General features: G+C 38.5%; 1 long non-coding RNA gene across 2 annotated transcripts in view; it reads right to left on the bottom strand.

Annotated features, from left to right (window-relative positions):
* Nucleotides 1-19,757, bottom strand: part of LOC103878344 — a 75,346-nt gene that overhangs the window by 33,238 nt on the left and 22,351 nt on the right. For both annotated transcript variants that reach the window (XR_004178055.1, XR_001895487.3), the window contains exon 3: nucleotides 16,020-16,057. This is a non-coding gene — a long non-coding RNA (uncharacterized LOC103878344). The remainder of the gene's footprint in view (nucleotides 1-16,019; nucleotides 16,058-19,757) is intronic.

Below are 19,757 nucleotides of genomic sequence, written 5' to 3'. Positions count from 1 at the left end.
GCAAAGTCTCAGGATACAAAATCAATGTGCAAGAATCACAAGCATTCTTATACATCAGTAACAGACAAACAGAGGGCCAAATCATGAATGAACTCCCATTCACAATTGCTTCAAAGAGAATAAAAGACCTAGGAATCCAACTTACAAGGGATGTAAAGGACCTCTTCAAGGAAAACTACAAACCACTGCACAATGAAGTAAAAGAGGACACAAACAGATGGAAGAACATACCATGCTCATGGATAGGAAGAATCAATATCATGAAAATGGCCATACTACTCAAGGTAATTTATAGATTCAATGATATCTCCATTAAGCTACCAATGACTTTCTTCACAGAATTGGAAAAAACTACTTTAAAGTTCATATGGAACCAAAAAAGAGCCTGCATTGTCAAGACAGTCCTAAGTCAAAACAACAAAGCTGGAGATATCACGCTTCCTCACTTCAAACTATACTACAAGGTTACAGTAACCAAAACAGCATAGTACTGGTACTAAAACAGAGATATAGACCAATGGAACAGAACAGAGCCCTCAGAAATAATACCACATATCTACAACCATCTGATCTTTGACAAACCTGACAAAAACAAGAAACGGGGAAAGGATTCCCTATTTAATAAATGGTGCTGGGAAAACTGGCTAGCCATAAGTAGAAAGTTGAAACTGGATCCCTTTCTTACACCTTACACAAAAATTAATTCAAGATGAGTTAGAGACTTAAATGTTAGACCTAAAACCATAAAAATCCTAGAACAAAACCTAGGCAATACCATTCAGGACACAGGCATGGGCAAGGACTTCATGTCTAAAACACCAAAAGCAATGGCAACAAAAGCCAAAATTGACAAATGGGATCGAATTAAACTAAAGCACTTCTGCATGCAAAAGAAACTACCATCATAGTGAACAGGCCACCTACAGAATGGGAGAAAATGTTTGCAATCTACTCATCTGACAAAGGGCTAATATCCAGAACCTACCAAGAACTCAAACAAATTTACAAGAAAAAAACAACCCCATCAAAAAGTGGGCAAAGGATATGAACAAACACTTCTCAAAAGAAGACATTTATGCAGCCAACAAACACATGAAAAAATGTTCATCATCACTAGCCATCAGAGAAATGCAAATCAAAACCACACTGAAATACCATCTCACACCAGTTAGAATGGCAATCATTAAAAAGTCAGGAAACAACAGGTGCCGGACAGGATGTGGAGAAACACGAAGACTTTTACGCCGTTGGTGGGACTGTAAACTAGTTCAACCATTGTGGAAGACAGTGTGGTGATTCCTCAAGGATCTAGAACTAGAAATACCATTTGACCCAGCCATCCCATTATTGGGTATATACCCAAAGGATTATTAATTATGCTGTTATAAAGACACATGCACACATATGTTGATTGCCGCACTATTCACAATAGCAAAGACTTGGAACCAACCCGAATGTCCATCAATGACAGACTGGATTAAGAAAATGTGGCACATATACACCATGGAATACTACACAGCCATAAAAAAGGATGAGTTCGTGTCCTTTGTAGGGACAAGGATGCAGCTGGAAACCATCATTCTCAGCAAAGTATCGCAGAAACAGAAAACCAAACACAACATGTTCTCACTCATAGGTGGGAACTGAACAATGAGAATGCTTGGACACAGGAAGGGGAACATCACACATGGGGGCCTGGTGTGGGGTGGGGGGAGGGGGGAGGGATAGCATTAGGAGATATACCTAATGTAAATGATGAGTTAATGGGTGCAGCACACCAACATGGCACACGTATACATATGTAACAAACCTGCACATTGTGCACATGTACTCTAGAACATAAAGTAGAATAAAAAAAAAACTAAATTAAAAAAAGAAAAAGAAAAAAGAGCAGTATTGAAGACAAAAGAGAAAAAGAACATAGCTAGAGAACTCATCCATCGTCATTTGAAAATATACTACAAGGCTACAATCATCAAAACAATATGGTACTGCCATAAAGACAAACATATATGACTATAGAACAGAACAGACAGCCCAGAAATAAACTCTCACATATATGGTCTAATGACGTTTTACAAAGGTGCCAAGACCATACAGTGGGAAAAGAACAGTCTTCAACAAATGATGCTGGGAAAACTGGATATCCACATATAAAAGAAAAAAAACTAGACTCTTATGTAACACAATGAACAAAAATTAACTCAAAATTAATCAAAGACTTAAACGTAAGACCTAATATTATAAAACTCTTAGAAAAACAAGGCAAAATGCCTACAACAGATTTGGCAACAATTTCTTAGATATGACAGTAAAGGCACTGGCAAAAACAACAAAAATGGACAATTTGGACTTCATTAAAATAAAGTGTCCATCAAAGGACAATATCAACATAGTTAAAAAGGTAACCCATAGAGTGGAAGAACAAATTTACAAAGTTTATACTGATAAGTAATTAATATCTAGAATATATAAAGAACTTTAAAAACTTAACTACCAAAAAAAAAAAAAAACCAATTCAAAAATGTACAAAGGACTTGAATAAACATTACTCCAAATAACGTGTATAAAAATGACCAATAAGCCCTTGAAAAGATGCTCAACCTTAATAATGATTAGGGTGGAAGTCAAAACGACAATAAGATACCATCTCACAGCCATTAAGATGGCTACTATCAAAATAATAGAAAATAAGAAGTGTTAGCAAGGATGCAGATAAATTAAAACCTTTTGCACTATCAGTAGGAAAATAAAGTGGTGCTTGTACTTTGGAAAAGAGCATAAAGTTCCTCAAAAAATTAAAAATAGAATTACTATTCAATCTAACAGTTTCACTTCTGGGTATGTACCCAGAAGAACTAAAAGCAGGATCTTGAAAAGTATATGTATACCCAATTTCATACAAGCATTACTCACAACAGCTGACATGTAGAAGCAACCTGTCTTAATCTGTTTTGTGGTGCAATAAATGAATACCTGAGGCTGAGTAATTTACAAAGAAAATAGGTTTATTTGGCTCGCAATTTAGCTAGCTGTTCAAAAAAGCATAGTGCCAGCATCTGTATCTGGTAAGGGCCTCAGGCTGCTTCTACTCATGGCAGAAGGTGAAGGGTAGCCAGTAAGTGCAGAGATGCCATGGCAAGAGAGGAAGCAAGAGGGAGACGGAGGAGGTCCAGGCCGTTTTCAACAACCAGTTATCCCAGGAACCAACTGAGAACTCACTCACCTGCTTCCAGTGGAGAGCGTTAATCTATTTATAGGGGATCTGCCCCCATGAACAGAACACCTCCCAATGGGTCCCACCTCCAACACTGGGGATCAAATTTCAACATGAAGTTTGGGAGGACAAACATCCAAACTATAGCATAACCCAAATGTCCACCTATTTGTCCAGTGAACGAATAGGTAAGCAAAATGTGGTATATACATACAATAGGATATCAGTCAGCCAAAAAAGGAATGAAATTCTGACATATGCTACAATATGGATGAATCTTGGAGATATTATTCTAATTGAGATGATCCAGTAACAAAAAGGCAAATACTGTGATTCCACTTATATTAGGTCCTTAGTCAATACCATAGAAACAGAAAGTAGAATAGGGATTGATGGTATGGAAGACAGGGGAAAGGGAAGTTTCTGTTCAATAGCATAGCGTTTCAATTTTATAAGATGCAAAGAGTTCTGGATATGGATAGTGGTGATGGTGACTCAACATTATAAGTGTACTTAATATCACTGAAGTGTATACTTAAAAATGGTTAAAATGGTAAATTATATGTTATGTGTATTTACCACAGTTAAAAACTGGAGAAAAACTTCTTGGAATGTCGTAGATGCAGGTTCAAATCCTGCCTTCAGCATTTATTAGCTGAACTGATGATAATAAAGTTACTTAATCTAAGCCTTGATTATTTCATCTGTAAAATGGGGATAAAATAATCTTCCCTGTGCATTTATTTTATAATAAAAATGCAGTTGGCCCTTCATATTCACAGGTTGCACATTTGAGAATTCAACAAACTGCAGATCAAAAGTATTTTTCCAAAAAATAAAAATAACATTAAAAAATAAAGCAAATAGAAAAAGAATACAGTACAACAAAAATTTATATAATATTGATATAATATCAGGTATTGTAACTAATACAGGGATTATTTAAAGTATATAGGAGGTATTTGCATAACTTATATGCAAATACTATACCATTTTATATAAGGGACTTGAGAACTCACAAATTTTGGAATGTGCAGGGTCCTAAAACCAATTCCCTGTGCATACCAAGGAATGACTGAAATTTATGCAATATGCATAATAGTTACTATTCATGGAGGATTTATGCTCATTGTTGATAAATATCAGCACTTCCTTCTCATTGAAAAGGCACACATTTAAAAAACCCGTATTTAAGAAGGAAAACAACATTCATCTACAAAACATCTTGTGATAAATTCACAAGCATAGTTTGATTCTCTTTTCTGGCTGTGGACCACTTTCTTAAGATACAGAGACAATAGGCATTTCTGCCGAGTCATGTAGGAATTGCTCTACTGATTTCTTCCTTATTGGATATAAAGTTAATTACTGTGAAATAGACTTGGTTGTGCCATGTTGGTGTTTGTATACTGCTGCATATTGCAGAATGTTTTATAGCTATTAATTATTGTGCTTACAATATCCCTGAGAAGTGGACCACTGCAACCTTCTTGGTGCACTAATTACAACTCTGACACAAAAAGATCATATAACTTGCTGAAGGACATTCACTGAAGAAGACAGTGAAGATTGCACAGTAATGGGGGACCTAGTTTGTTGAAATAGTTAGAACTACAAAATGTAAATCCAGAAGTCTAGGATCTAATCTCAGCTCTGGCAATCACTGTGTAATCTGGGAAGGTCACATAATTTCTCAGCGTCATCTCCTCATGTGAAAAAGATCAGAAGGACTCAAAGAGATCATTGATATCTAGATTCTAGGACTAGGATAGCTCAAAGTTTCAAATGGAAACATAAATAATTTTATCATTAAAATATATACTTTTGTCATTAATAAGTTGAGACAACACCCATCTGAAACATGTTGGGCTCAGTTCACCAAACAGGAACAAAATGCAAGGTTGAGTTAAACAAGGCTAGATGGAACTCTAGGCAACTGTTTAACCTTCAAAAGATAGTCCTGTCCAGGGGACAGGGGAGTTAGAGTAGAGCAATCAGGATGTTTATCTTAGCTCCTCAGCTTAATAACTACATAGTTGAGCAATTGACTTAACCTTTCAAAGCCTGTCAAAAGGGCAAACATTACCACATTCAAATACTCAGATTATCTTCTGTAAAAAGCACCCAGAGATGTGCCTCAAAAAACCCAGTAAGTCTGACAATTGATACCAATTGGGTGGGTCCCATATACCAGACATTTTTGCCTGACTGAGGATGAAAAGATGAGTTAGATACGGTATTTGCCTTAAAAGAACTTTGTAATAAGAGAGAAATAACAAATACATAGTTGAATATGACAAGAACCTTAAGAGAGATGCAATTAGAATATGATATGGTATTGGAGATACACAGAGTGAGGTGAGAAAGGTTCTTTTGGCATACTAAATATCCAACTTCAGGATTTGAATCTCTCCAGATCAATGTTTCTCTTGCGCACAAATACCCTCTATTCCAGATTACTGTGAACCATGAAGAAAGGAGAGCGTTTTAACAGATAAAAATCTAGGAAGAAGGAATTCTAGTGGAGGAAGTAAGTGACGACAAAGGTTTAAAGGCAGGAACAAGTCCTGAATCCTTACAGTCAGAAGCATCAAGCCCCAGTATAGATGTTACCTCTCTGTCTCCTCTCAGTCCACCCTCACTTCTTCACAAGGTTCTCAATATCTCTTCTAATTCTCCTATCTCCAACAGGCCAGCATACCACCAGGCATTTTCCAGTTTGAATCTAGATGACACGTTAAACATTGTCTTCTTTGCTTTTTACCTCTCCTGGTTTTCAAGAATGGGTTCCAACTCCAAATAAATATTCGTTAGGACTTTTCTCTCAAGTTCTTCCTTTCTCTTACCAGATCACTGGAAGGTGTACAAAATGAAAGATTCCTGCAAAATGTATTTTCTACAAGCTTCCAGAATAATGTCTCCTTAGAGAAATCAAATAAAATCAAGGAAATAACAAATCATGGATTGTTCTTAAAACACTTTATTTAGAAGTGCACCTGTGATAAATATCAAGCTCTAATATTAAGACAGAGTCTGTAATGAAACAAGGAGGCTTTGACCTGTAAAAACTCCTCTGGGTGGACTCACAGCCTACCTGGTTTCTGTGGGTCGATTCAATGTCAGTTCCATTCCTTATGGGCTAAGGACTTTTATTTCAACTCATAGGATATTTTCCAACCTATCCTCAGAAGATACCCAGAAACTAGACAGCCTTAAGACTCCTCTTTCCTGCATCAGCCAGGAATGCGCCATGCGTACATCTGTGCCCGCCTTCACAGACACAGAATGATAACCTACAAATCCAGAATTGTAACGAATAGGGATCATTTGACAATGGGGCTATAAATAGGGTGCTTTAGAACCCAAAGCACATTCAGACTGCTTTTGTCAGCAGAGAGTAAGAAAGGAGGCTTTATTATTATAGCAGAAGCAAATAAACAGGCCTTCCTTGCCAGTAAAGGCAGCACATAATATACTCAACATGCTTATTGGAGCTGGAGCATAAATCACATGGTCAGTTCTTAAAGGCACAGAAAGGATTTTCCCTTATCACAATCATTACAGCAGAAGAACACACATGGACAGCTCATCACAGGGAAAAAATATTTGGTCATCTATATATTTTTTTGATGCTTTCAGTCAGTGGGCAGGATGCATGCAGACGTGTCTTTACAGCCTTCAGTTGATATTTCTGGGCAAAGGGGAGGGTGTACGTGAGCAGACTAGATACTGGATAAATCAAAGCAGGGCTTCTAAATATAAAAGGATATATCGGACTGTTCTGGGTGACCCAAATAGAATTAGGAGCTCAAGTGAAGCAAAAATGGAAGAATTTCGTATAAGCCAGATGCATCCAAAGAAGAACTAACCTTCACTGGAGATGTACCAGTAGAAGTTGGTTGGTTACTTCATCAAGAATGCTAGATTGGCCAAGGCTGTTATAACAGGGGTTGGGGTAAGAATGGGTGGACTAGATATTCACTTAAGGCTCCTTCCATCTTCACATGCTCTAAATAATTTCCTTCAGAGTATAAGTTAAATTACAATTCACACGAAGAGCTCACTCCTGTTCATTCAGGAAAATAAGCCCCAGATAGCTTCAAAACTCCCTCATCTATCCATAAGGCAAAGCTGGGCACTTCAGCTCCTCTCATACTCAAAAGCTTGTAATATTTTCTTTCTTTTCTTTATTTCTCTCTCTTTCGGTTTCTTTTTCTCTTTCTCTACATCTCTTTCTTATGGGTATACAATTTATTTTAATGAAACTCAGTATATATTTACAAAATAAAAAGGAAAAAAAAGAAAAATAGTTATTACAGCTCACTAAAAAGTAAAACTGAGCACTGTGGGCTGGAGGTGGGATGCCCACCTGGCAGCACACCCACCATGATATGGCATTTGAGGACCTGGAGAAAGAATCGTAAGGAGACGGCAGGCTCAGCCCAGCAATCTCCCCTGTCTTCCTCCTCAGAGGTTCATTGTACACAGTTTGATTCTGGCATTAAACCTTCTTGTCTTCTCCCTGGTAAGGAAGGTGGTTGGGTATAGTGGGTGGTGCCAGGGTTGGGGAGAAGAGGGAGTTATAGAGCAGGATGGAAGGAGTAGGAAGCGACCATGTAGGGTAAACTAAAGTGAGTGACTGGGGCATTAAACAGGAGCAATGAGCTTTTCTTTGTAACCCCAGTATCTAGCAGGGGTAGGAGAAGAAGGAAATGGGAGAGGAAAGACAGAAAAGGCTGAGGAAGGGAGGTGACTTGTTGACCTTGGAGTTGCTTTTGCTTCCATCATGCAGAGAATTAAGTTCTGGGAAGTCTATTGGAATTGTAGACCACATTTTGAGTGCATTAAGGATGCTTATTATTTAAAGGAATCCTGTGAAAAATTCATCAGAATTATAGGAAGTCACTTTAATATACCGTATTTTGAATCCATGTTATGGTCATCTGTAGAGGCAGAAGGACCTTCACCCAGGTTTTGTTCAGATGTTGTGACTGATGATAGCACACACCCCAAGAGAGTATTAAAAGATTGATTACTTACATAACTGAGGTCTGTGGGAGAGCACAGCATTCCTCTCAAGCAGGTCTGAGATAGCTTAAGTGAGCAAGGAAAAGTGACTGCCTGGGTTTTTATTATAGTTAGAAGATAGTGCTGAGGTGAGAGCTTTTCATGGCAGGGGCTTCATGGTTTGAATCAAAGGCAGGAGCACCCAGGCTTTCTTATCTGCTTGTCCAAATGTGGGGCACAAAAGGACAATGGAGGGATGAAGCTTCAAAGCTGTCAGTAGCCAGACATCAAAAATTGAGTGAGACTCCACATTACAATGCATTTTAGTGACTATTTGCTGTCTTTGCTTTTAGTTAACCCACAATTGAGCCTTTTAGGTTTGGCAGATAGGTACTCGCCTTCCAAAGACCAGGAGTCAAATAGCCTAGACACTGGCTCTTCCTGGACCCTGGAAGCTTGCCTGTAGATATATAGCCTTAACTAAGTCAAGCAGGATACAGAATTTCTGCTGTGTACATCCAACATGATCAATGCCCAATGTCACCAGGAGCAAACATAGAAGTAGTGGCAAACAGCAGTAGTGGCTTTGGTGCCCTAACAAACTTCTTACTATATGATCTTGGTTATAGGCCTGGGAACCTGCCTCCCTTAATCTCTGCCTCTTTGGTAAGTTTGGTTCCCCAGGCTTTTCATCTGAGAGCCAAATGACATATCCCCACAAATTATTTTTTATTTTTCTGCTTATTGCCCAAAGTTAATTTCTTTCCTTTTTTTTTTTTTTTTTTTTTTTTGAGATGGAGTCTCACTCTGTCCCCCAGGTTGGAGTGCAGTGGTGCGATCTCGGCTCACTTCAAGCTCAGCCTCCTGGGTTCACGCCACTCTCCTGCCTCAGCCTCCCAAGTAGCTGGGACTACAGGCGCCTGCCACCACAACCAGTTAAGTTTTTGTATTTTTAGTAGAGATGGGGTTCTACCGTGTTAGCCAGGATGGTCTCTATCTCCTGATCTTGTGATCTGCCCACCTCAGCCTCCCAAAGTGCTGGGATTACAGGCGTGAGCCACTGTGCCCAGCCCCAGAGTTAATTTCTATAGCTTACAATGAAGAATCCTAACTAGTTTACTAGCCAAGACGTACACACGTGTGCACTCAAACATACATGAACTCTGCACATACACTCTGAGCAGGGTTAACACACTTATACAGTACACATAGGGATAGGTGAAGGAAATAAATAGCCTAACTTTGGCTTTCTGACAAGTTTCTAGCATGTTGCTCAATAATTGAAGTGGCTACACCTCAGAGATATTTTCTAAAACAAAAGTATGAAAATAGAAATTATAAGTCCCTAATTTTGTATTCAGCAATTATAAAAAACCATTTGTATTGAAATCATTGACCAGAAATCGTAATTGCAGTTAGTGAGAAATCTTTAGAGAAGAAGAAGAAGATGGATGACACAAGTACCTTTGAGAATGCAAAGCTCTGGCTGAGTGAATATCCTGAAAAAGGCACATCTAAACATAATCTATATCTGGGCAATGTGACATTGATTTTATAAGTAGTTTATTTGCCAAAAATGACCAGACTTCTTCTGTAACATTCTGCTCTTTAAGTACAATGTTTTATTATTTCCTATAGAATATAATCCTTAACCTTGAGGCTACAATTACTGCAAAAACGCTTTATATATTTGTTATTGGATATTGTATTTACTCTCTGTATGTTTTTGTAAGACATTGTATTTGTTAGAATATGTTTGTTGTAGCAAATTGAATTTAGTCATCTAAGTTGTAATGTACACATCAGTTCTGTGATATTTTGTTATAAATGATTGTGCTAACTTTATGTACTATGCACACATAAATGCCTTGAAGTTACTCCCTAGTAAAAGAGCATTATGACCCTTGTCTCAGCTTTATTCCTGCATCCCAGTTTCAGAAGACTAAGCTTGTAGTTCTAAAAGACTTATTTATAGAGGGATTTATAAAGCTTCTTTCATTCCAAGAAAATAGGAGTACTTCCTTCTAATTATAAGTAGTAAAAAGTTAGGCTTATTTATACATATAGATATAATTATGATGGAGTTACCTAAAATTGGATATCACTATTTCTAAAAACTGGCATATTTTTATTATTCTAGAGACAAAAGCAAAATGTACCTTTAGGGCAGATTCTTTTAAAGATGTATTTTGTTTGGCTCTCAGGTCACCAAATGTAAAGTTCCTATTCCATTATGGATGATGAATATAATCACATAAAAGGATTGTCTTCTTTGTAAGGAGAGTTGTTATCTTTGATTTATTGTGCTGATACTGACTGCTTAATGGAGAGGAGATCAACTGGTTTTTCCCTTTGAAACTGGTTAAGCTAGGTCCACCAAGCCTATTTTCTCTTGTTCCTGGGCATGCGCTTAAGCTGCATTTCCCAGATTCCCTTGCAGCTAGGTATGGTCATGTGACTGAATTCTAGCCAATGGAAGATGAAAAAGAGTAATGTTCCAGGCCCAATTCATAAAGATCTCCCAAATACGACCCTCTGTACTCCTTCATTATCCTATGGCTTGATGCAGATGAGAACAGTCTCCTTGGAAACAATATTTTGAAGATGGCAGAGTCTCAAGGTAGAATAGTCTGGATCCCTGAATTGCTGCATGAAGATCTACTTTCCAAATATAAAAATCCACCTTGAACCTTACGTGAGTGGTAAATAAAAGACCATCACATTTGAGCCATCATATATTTCTAGCTCAGCTTGCAGAGTAGAGTGGCTTTTGCTATATATTGTATAGTAGAGACTGGGGAGATATATGGTTTACAGAATGATGGTGTGGAGGAACATGGCTTGAGGATTTGGGGTGCAATGATCTATAGTGTTCAGTTTAAAATGTTCTTTTCTGCTTTGTAATTACCTTCTATATTGTTACTATTATAAGCTGGTCTTAGATATATTTTGGGGGAAATAGCAAGGGAACCATTTCAACTTTGTTTCAACAACTGAGGTAGATGACAGAAGGAAATTTCAGAAAAACAGTAGCAGTCCAGAGTAAGATGCTGTCTATGGAAATAAGAAATATTTGTGACAAATGAAAATATTCCCTGGGAAGTTCTCATAAATGCATAGGCATAATCACATGATAAAAGCTGTAGCCACCTGACTGGGTCCTCAATTATTTCTTAATTTAAAGGAGAGTAGCTCCTGAAGGTTGGCAAAATTAGGATCTCTCAGTTATTGTATTAGTCTGTTCTCTGGCTGCTGTAAGGAAACACTTGAGATTGGGTAATTTATAAACATAAAAGGCTTAATTGGCTCATGGTTCCACAGGCTGTACAGGAAGCATAATGGCTTCTGCAGAGGCCTCAGAAAACTTTCAATCGTGGTGGAAGGTGAAGGAGAAGCAGGAATGTTTTACATGGCCAGGGGAGGAGGAAGAAGGAGAGAGTGAGAAGGTGCCATACACTTTTAAACAACCAGATCTTGTAAGAACTCTATCACGAGAACAGCATCAAATGGGGGAATCTGCTCCCATGATCCCACTAGGCTCCACCTCCAACAATGGGGATTACAATTTGACATGAGATTTGGGCAGGGACACTATATAACTGTATCAATGTATAGTTGTACACATGAGGCAAAGTAATATTTCAAAGTATGCATTGCCAGGGTAATTTGGCCTGACTCATGATAGCTGCAGACCCCTGGTCACATAGCATATAAACAAAGGCGCATTTGCATTATAGACAACCCCCACAGAAAGGCCACATACCAAGTATCTAAATTCAAAAAGAACCAACATAGTATGGGTCAGAAGTGATTTTTTTCCAGAGATGCTAACAAGAAAATATCACTTTCTTTCTGACCCAGAGGAGCTCATAGAGGGAGAAGCTGTACAGGAATGTGTCTTGCTCATTTTTCATACAAGTAGAATAAATTGAGAAGAATGGTAGAGAATAACCAAGAAATGTGGTTGCCTCTAGAGTAAACAGATTGGTGCCCTGCTTCCCTTATGAAATGTTGGAACTTTTGTGTGTGTGTTTTTTTAAAGAGTTGAAGTTGGCAAATATGCCTTGGTGATGAAAGAGATCAATAGAGATGGTGACAGGCATATCTTGGCATCAGAGAAGGCTAAGACCACCACGAGAAAAGGCTTTTGTTGAGAGGCAGCCTGAGGGCCTTCTTGGGGGTTGTCTTCGCTGGGCCAGGAAGGACTCTCCATCAAAACATATGAGTAGCTGCCAATCTGGGGACTGAAGAAGGACATGGCTGCAGTTTACCAAAGATTGCCGATATCAAGGAGTTGAGGGAATACCGAAGGAACAACTGCAACCAGTCACTACCTTCTGGAGCAAGCATTAGGCATTCCAAGGGGGCAAAAACCATATTGCATCAGTGACCTCCAGGAAGTGGACCAATTCCTCTCTACAGTCATTTCTGGGCCACTGCCAACGCCTTTTAGGAATCTGGATGGGAATCTGGATGACAACACTCTGAGGAGGAATTGGGTTTGGAGAGACTGATTGGAACTAAATCATAAGCCAAAAATAACTGAGTTATTATTGAATAGCCTTAAAGAAACTGTAAAATAAATTAATGTTTTACTATTAAAGAAATAGGAATTGGCCAAATGCTGTCATTTAAAATTATCATTATAATTTAAGTTCTAGGGTACATGTGCACAACGTGCAGGTTACATATGTCTACATGTGCCATGTTGGTGTGCTGCACCCATAAACTTATCATTTACATTAGATATTTCTCCCAATGCTATCCCTCCACCATCCCCCACCCCCAACTCCCCAACAGACCCTGGTCTGTGATGTTCCCGGCCCTGTGTCCAAGTGTTCTCATTGTTCAATTCCCGCCTATGAGTGAGAACATGCAGTGTTTGGTTTTCTGTCCTTGCAATAGTTTGCTGAGAATGATGGTTTCCAGCTTCATCCATGTCCCTACAGAGGACATGAACCTATCCTTTTTTATGGCTGCATAGTATTCCATGGTGTATATGTGCCACATTTTCTTAATCCAGTCTATCATTGGTGGACATTTGGGTTGGTTCCAAGTCTTTGCTATTGTGAATAGTGTGCAATAAACATATGTGCATGATTATAGTAGCATGATGTATAATCCTTTGGGTATATACCCAGTAATGGGATGGCTGGGTCAAATGGTATTTCTAGTTCTAGATCCTAGAGGAATCGCCACACTGTCTTCCACAATGGTTGAACTAGTTTACAGTCCCACCAACAGTGTAAAACAGTAAAATTCCTATTTCTTCACATCCTCTCCAGCACCTAATTGCTTCCTGACTTTTTAATGATTGCCATTCTAACTGGTGTGAGATGGTATCTCATTGTGGTTTTGATTTGCATTTCTCTGATGGCCAGTGATGATCAGCATTTTTTCATGTGTCTTTTGGCAGCATGAATATCTTCTTTTGAGAAGTGTAGGTTGTGGATATTAGCCCTTTGTCAGATGGGTAGATTGCAAAAATTTTCTCCCATTCTGTAGGTAGGCTGTTCGCGCTGATGATAGTTTCTTTTGCTGTGCCGAAGCTTTTTAGTTTAATTAGATCCCATTTGTCAGTGTTGGCTTTTGTTGCCATTGCTTTTGGTGTTTTAGTCATGAAGTCCTCGCCCATGCTGGGTTTTTTTTTTTTTTTTTTTTGTATTCCAGCCTTATGATGCAAGGGTCAGACCTTCTGTTTAAAGTCAGAGAGCTGAGTTAGAAAACAAAAGGGTGACTTTCTTTTTTATTTAAACAGGGAAATTTCTAGAAGCTTGGGTAAAAGCTAGACTATAAATGAGCAGTGCGTGTATGTGGAGATGAGAGAATGAAGATCTGCAGCACAGCCTAGAAAGAAGAGAGACCTCTCAGACCCAGGCAGTAAAGATTGCCCATTCCTGGAGTGGGTAAGCATATGAGAAAGTCAACTTTTTAATCTCCTTCCCTTTCTCTCATTCTCTATGTTCTTCCTTTCCTCCTGTATCTCTTTATATTTTCCAACAGGATAGACATCTCAAGACCTGCACTCCAATTGTTAAACTAGATGACCTCATCTCTTTCTTGCTTTCTCATGCAGCTGACTTCAACCTTTCAGATTGCTTGCAGTCTTCCTGTTTGTCGTTTCATCCTCGAGAACATTAGGAGCAATGTCACCAATTTCCCAATTAACCTAGCAAAGCCATAAAAACCTCCACTTGAATGAATTTCCCCATTTAAAAACTCTATCAATAGAAAACACACTATTCCTCAGCTCAGGTGGAACTCTTACTAAGCAATCCTGAGAAGTTACTGCTTGGAGATATAACTGGCAGTGCCAAAGGAAGCATTTCAAACTCTCAGGCATTAACTCCCAGAACCTGGGAGTCATTTTAGAGAAATCTCGGTGATGGAACTACACAGCAGTGCTGAGGTGGAGGGGGAAAGGGGTCCCTCTCCTCAGGCTCTTCACCCGAAGAAATGACAAGGAAAGATAACAGAGACGATGTCAGTTTTGAAAAGAAGCCTGCGGCCATAGAATATGACAGCAAGGTCAACATACTCTGCCCAAATGAAAAGGCCTGTTCTCAACAACAATCCTTTCTGTCCCCTTAAGGCTCATCTTAGATGCCACCATAAAGCCATGCTGAGTCTCCATTTAAATATTTCCTAATCAGAATTCTTTTCTGCTGGATATCTTAAAATTTTTAACGTGTTAATAGGTTATCTCTCAACATCCTTAAAAATGCCAAGACACCAAAAACTGATTAAAAATCCATTGGAGAGGGCAGAGGAGGGAGTAAATATGCAGCTTTTCTTAATTCCAAATTTATTTGACCTGAGAATCCATATAGAACTCTGATTAATATCTTGAAGAAGTCTAGTGCTCTAAGGCATATAGCTTGGGAAATAATTGATAAATACAAAATTCTCAAGGGAAAGAATACATCCAAAAGCTTGATTGCAGCATTTCCCAAAGAATGCCTCTTGAAATCTTATCTGTGCATGCTATTTCTCTACAAAATGATTCTATGCTTACAGAGGTTTGGGTTAAACTGCCCTATTTGAAGTTATTTGGCCTTTTTTGTCCCCCTAAATTCTTATGGATTAATCTGTATCTTTTTATCTTGCCACATTATCTGTGCAATGTAATAACTTGGTGTTTCTGCTAGCTGTAGAAGTTTTACATATAATTCCTCCCTGTAGTCTCCTTTCCCTCAATAACACCTTGCACAGAGTAGGTGCTCAATAAATGTTTGTTGAACGAAAGAATAGAAGATAAAATGGGAGCTGCTAGTTGGCAACAAAATAGAGTCCTCAACAGCAGAGATTGGACTGCTATACCTACCCTGATGACAGGTACATAGTAGTCAACAGAACCCTGCCATTCAAAACTCTTTTAAAAGCCATAATCTGTTCTGTCACTTCCTCTGAGGTGTGCATTCTGCATATACCTGGGAACAAAGAGCAAAACCCTTTGACTGAGATTAAATGATGTCCAGAGTGTAAAATCAAGCTTCTGGGATGTTGTCCAAGACTGGCCTCACATGCAGGGTTTTGCCTTGAGGACTGGCAGCAGTATCTCCTCTATAGAGATAATTGATCCTTAGCCCAGTGAGCAGATGTTACTGAAAAGATGATGTGTGTAGCAATGGAGTGCCCCCAGCCCTTGATAGCTTCCATGGTGGTTTCAACAGCAAACTAAAGAAGCTGGCACTAGCGGGCAGCCATTATCTGCTTGTCTGCGTCACTCTTGTGCTGACAAAGCTACCTCACTTAACATGGTAAAACTTTAAACAGGAAAACATTATTACCTTACCCTGGTGTAGGCTGCTTGTTTCACTGTTCAACTTGTGGCTGTGAAAGGGATAAGGAACAGTTAGCCTGGTTGGTGATTACTTTGTCCAGGAGTCAAAATTCTCCTAGACATCCTGACTCTTGTTATTTCCAACTATCAAGTTTTTGTGAAGAGGAGGCAAGTATTGACGAATTCATTAATAAATGCATTCTTTGGTTTGTTTAGCAACATTTAATAGATACCTACTATGTTGTAAGAATTGTCATATTGCCTTGCACAAGGCTTAGAGTCATAAAAAGCCTTGACGAGCATTTGCACTTTACTTCTGGACATTACATGTTTCTGCCTATCACTTTCTCTGCTATTCTTTATTCCTTAGCTTTCCAGTTTCTTGTGCCCACTTTGGCTGCATACTTCAGCTTCTACTCTCCTTCTAACTAGTTGGTTTGTATATTCAGTCAGGGTTTCAAAGAAATAGAGCCAAGAAGGGGTGTGTGTGTGTGTGTGCATGTTTGTGTACATAAAGATATTTACTTTAAGGAATTGGCTCACGTGATTATAGGGGCTGAAAAGTCTGAAATCTGTAGAGTGAAGAGGCAGGCTGGAAACTCAAGCAGGAACTGATTTTGAAAGTCTCGAGTGTGAAATTTGTAGAGCAGCAAGCTGGAAACTGAGAATTCTATGTTATTGTCTGAAAGTAGAATTTTTTTCCTCTCCAGGAAATCTCAATTTTTGCTCTTCAAGCTTTCACTTTTGGATGAGTTGCACCCACATTATCGAGGGTAATCTCTTTTAATTAAAGTCCATTGATTGTCGATGTACATCATCACCATAAAATATCCCAATAGCAATATCTAGGTTAGTGTTTGACCAAACAATCGGGTACCATAGCCAGATTTACATATAAAATTTAACCATCACAGTTTGATATCCTAAATTCAGTCTTATTTTAACTTGGTGATAATTTAGGATATGACTTTCAGGTCCTGCACACTGGTTCCACATCTTTAAGCTACCACCCTAACGTCATGTTTGGGAGTGGGGAGACAATCTGAAATTGGCATTGCGTATCTGAAAGGGATTTGGACCCAGTCCTGAAGGAACTTCTGATTTAGGTAAAGAAACATCACATTGAATAAATTTATTTGATTATAAGTCTAAGTATTTATAATGGATAGGTCAATGCAAAATGCTAGAGTGGCATTAGTAGGAGGAGGAGGTATTAATTCCGTCTGTTGGAAGGTGAAAGAAAGAAAATTTATGAGTTGAAATTATGCTGTATCTTGAAGAATACGATAAGTTCTCAACATCATCAATAGGTTCTTGGAAATTGTGACTTTAAGCTAAACAAAATATAACAAAACCAATTTTTAAAAATCAATCTTACAATGAAACAACCTTGAATGATATGACATCAAGAACTTAAAGTATGTTGTTTTGCTTAAAGTCCAAGTATCTAAGAACCTATGGATGATGTTAAATGAGGACTTCACTGTACAATGAATAATTCATTGGTGGATGAGGTAGAGAAACAGCAAGATAATATTCTAGGTAGAGGAAATTGCAAGAATAATGTCATGGGTGGAATACTGTGGAGTCCAGTTGCTTGCCTATCTGAAGAGGAGGAGCAAGTAAAGTGGTCAGAGAGAAGGTAGGAGAAGAGGGTTGGGAACCATCTGAGAAAAGCATTAGATACCATAACTATTGGGGGGGTCACATTACCCTATAGGCAACAAAAAGGCAAAAGGCTTCATGCAAATTAGGAACAGATTGTGAAGGCCTCTGAAATATGGGGTGTGAGAACTTGTAGGTGACAGTCTCAGAAAGACAATGTAGCAAAGAGGAAGGAGGCAGCCTTCCCAGAGGGCTGTTCCACCTGATTTTCTTAGGTTGAACCTCATTATCACACTATTGTAAGCAAACATGAGGATCAGCTAGCACCTTCTCCCAGCAACCCTGTTCTTCACCAGGGGGCCAAAAGCAGCTTGGCCTAATTTCTAATTTGTCACCTGTTGAGATTTGTAGATTCACCTGATCCACATCCTCATTAACATTAAACACAAATGCCTTGGGATTTTTATGGCTGGTATAAACTTTGTGACTGCCCAGGAGATGAGCTTGAGTTTGTGAGTTGCCCCCAACTCGCCCACCCCTATGAAACCTCGAGGTAATCAACTCAGTTTGTAGAAAAGAAACTGACTCTTTTCAGTAAAAAAGCCTTTATTTAATTTACTTTCTGTGCTGATGCAGCACAGACAGAAATTAATTATAACTTTCTCAGATATATGTGGTTACATAACACAGGCAAATATTAAAACACTTTTTTTCCCCAAGATAAACTACCTGGAGGCTAGAATCAATACTAATGCCAAGTGAGGTTGTATTGTGCCTACTTAAGGTGTTAACAGAACATTTCTGAGAGTGTGAACTTCAGGAAATGGACCCTGGGGGCTGAGCACATGTGAAGTAGTGTAAATGAGGAAAGAAATAATTTCTTGTCTAACCTGCTCCCTTTGTTCTGCTAATCTAGAATATGGACTTGGTGTCTTGTCCATAAACTTCTGAACTTAGGATGCAAGAGTCATTGAAATGCTTCAAGATATAACACTGTTTCTCAACTTTCTTCAAAAGACCTCAGAGTGAAGGAATTGTCATTTTTCTCTTACCCAGCACAGGATCAATCAACCTCTCTCTTTTCACTTGCTTTAGGCCTTAATAAAAAAAAAATTTAAATATACAAATGAGTACTTCCCAATCTACAGAACACTCTGTATAATCACCTCAATGTTACTGATGGCCATGGTACCTAATTCAACTGGAGATCCCATGTCATTAAAATGGTGTTCAAGAGGACAGGTGAGAAACTCCAGATTCATCACTAAATTTTCTGACTGCATAGTCCACCTATTTTTATGTAACATTCCCCGATTAGAAGGATAGTGGTTTTAGAAAAAGGGACCAATTGCTCTAAATAATGGCTCACTTTCAATTCCTCAAGCCACATAATAAAAGCTAAGACCAGTTTTAAAAGATGAAGTACTGTGAGACCAAGACTATGTAACTCATAGGAAAGATCCCAAAAAAGGAACATTTTTTTTTAATGTGCTTAATTTCCTACCCAACAACAACATAAGGCCCTCCCTATTCTTCCCACCTTTACTTCCACTAACAGAACTTAGCTACACTTCTGTCCACTGTCTTTTTCTGGGATAGTCTCATAGGTGATTTGCTGAATGAAGGATTGCCCACAGAGCATAGTTCATATTGAAAGAGTACCAATTAACTCAGCATTACCAAAGCCTCAGTTTGTCCTCCTTTCTCTATTTTGCTCTCAAAGATTAGAGAAGACTTAGAAATGCAAGCCCTACCTCCAAAGAGATATTTCAATGAGCCACTTAGATACAAATATAGTTTCTTTTCTAAAAATTACTTCTACTTATAGTAATTTCCAGAATAATCTTTGTCATTTCCATGTATCTATTTGCATGTGGTTTTTCTCCAGAAGACAGGATGTAAAATTACCTTTCTATAAATTACAGTTTATGGGAAATGCAGGTAACTGTTCCTTGGTAGTAGCTGCAGTAGATGTTTATACTGATGATGGCCAATGAATCACACTTTTGAGTATCTACAACCTTGTGTAATCCCCTCCACCGTAGACTCTGGGCTTGGCTAGGTGGCTAATTTGACATCTGCAAATGTCATACTTGGAATATTACCATCACCTTGTGAAGAAACTGTCTAGTATCTAAGGATGAA

Source organism: Papio anubis, chromosome 13 (genome assembly GCF_008728515.1).
Source record: "Papio anubis isolate 15944 chromosome 13, Panubis1.0, whole genome shotgun sequence".
Classification (NCBI taxonomy): Eukaryota; Metazoa; Chordata; class Mammalia; order Primates; family Cercopithecidae; genus Papio; species Papio anubis.
Note: the sequence above shows the minus strand (reverse complement) of the source record. Positions and strands in the feature narration are given on the sequence as shown.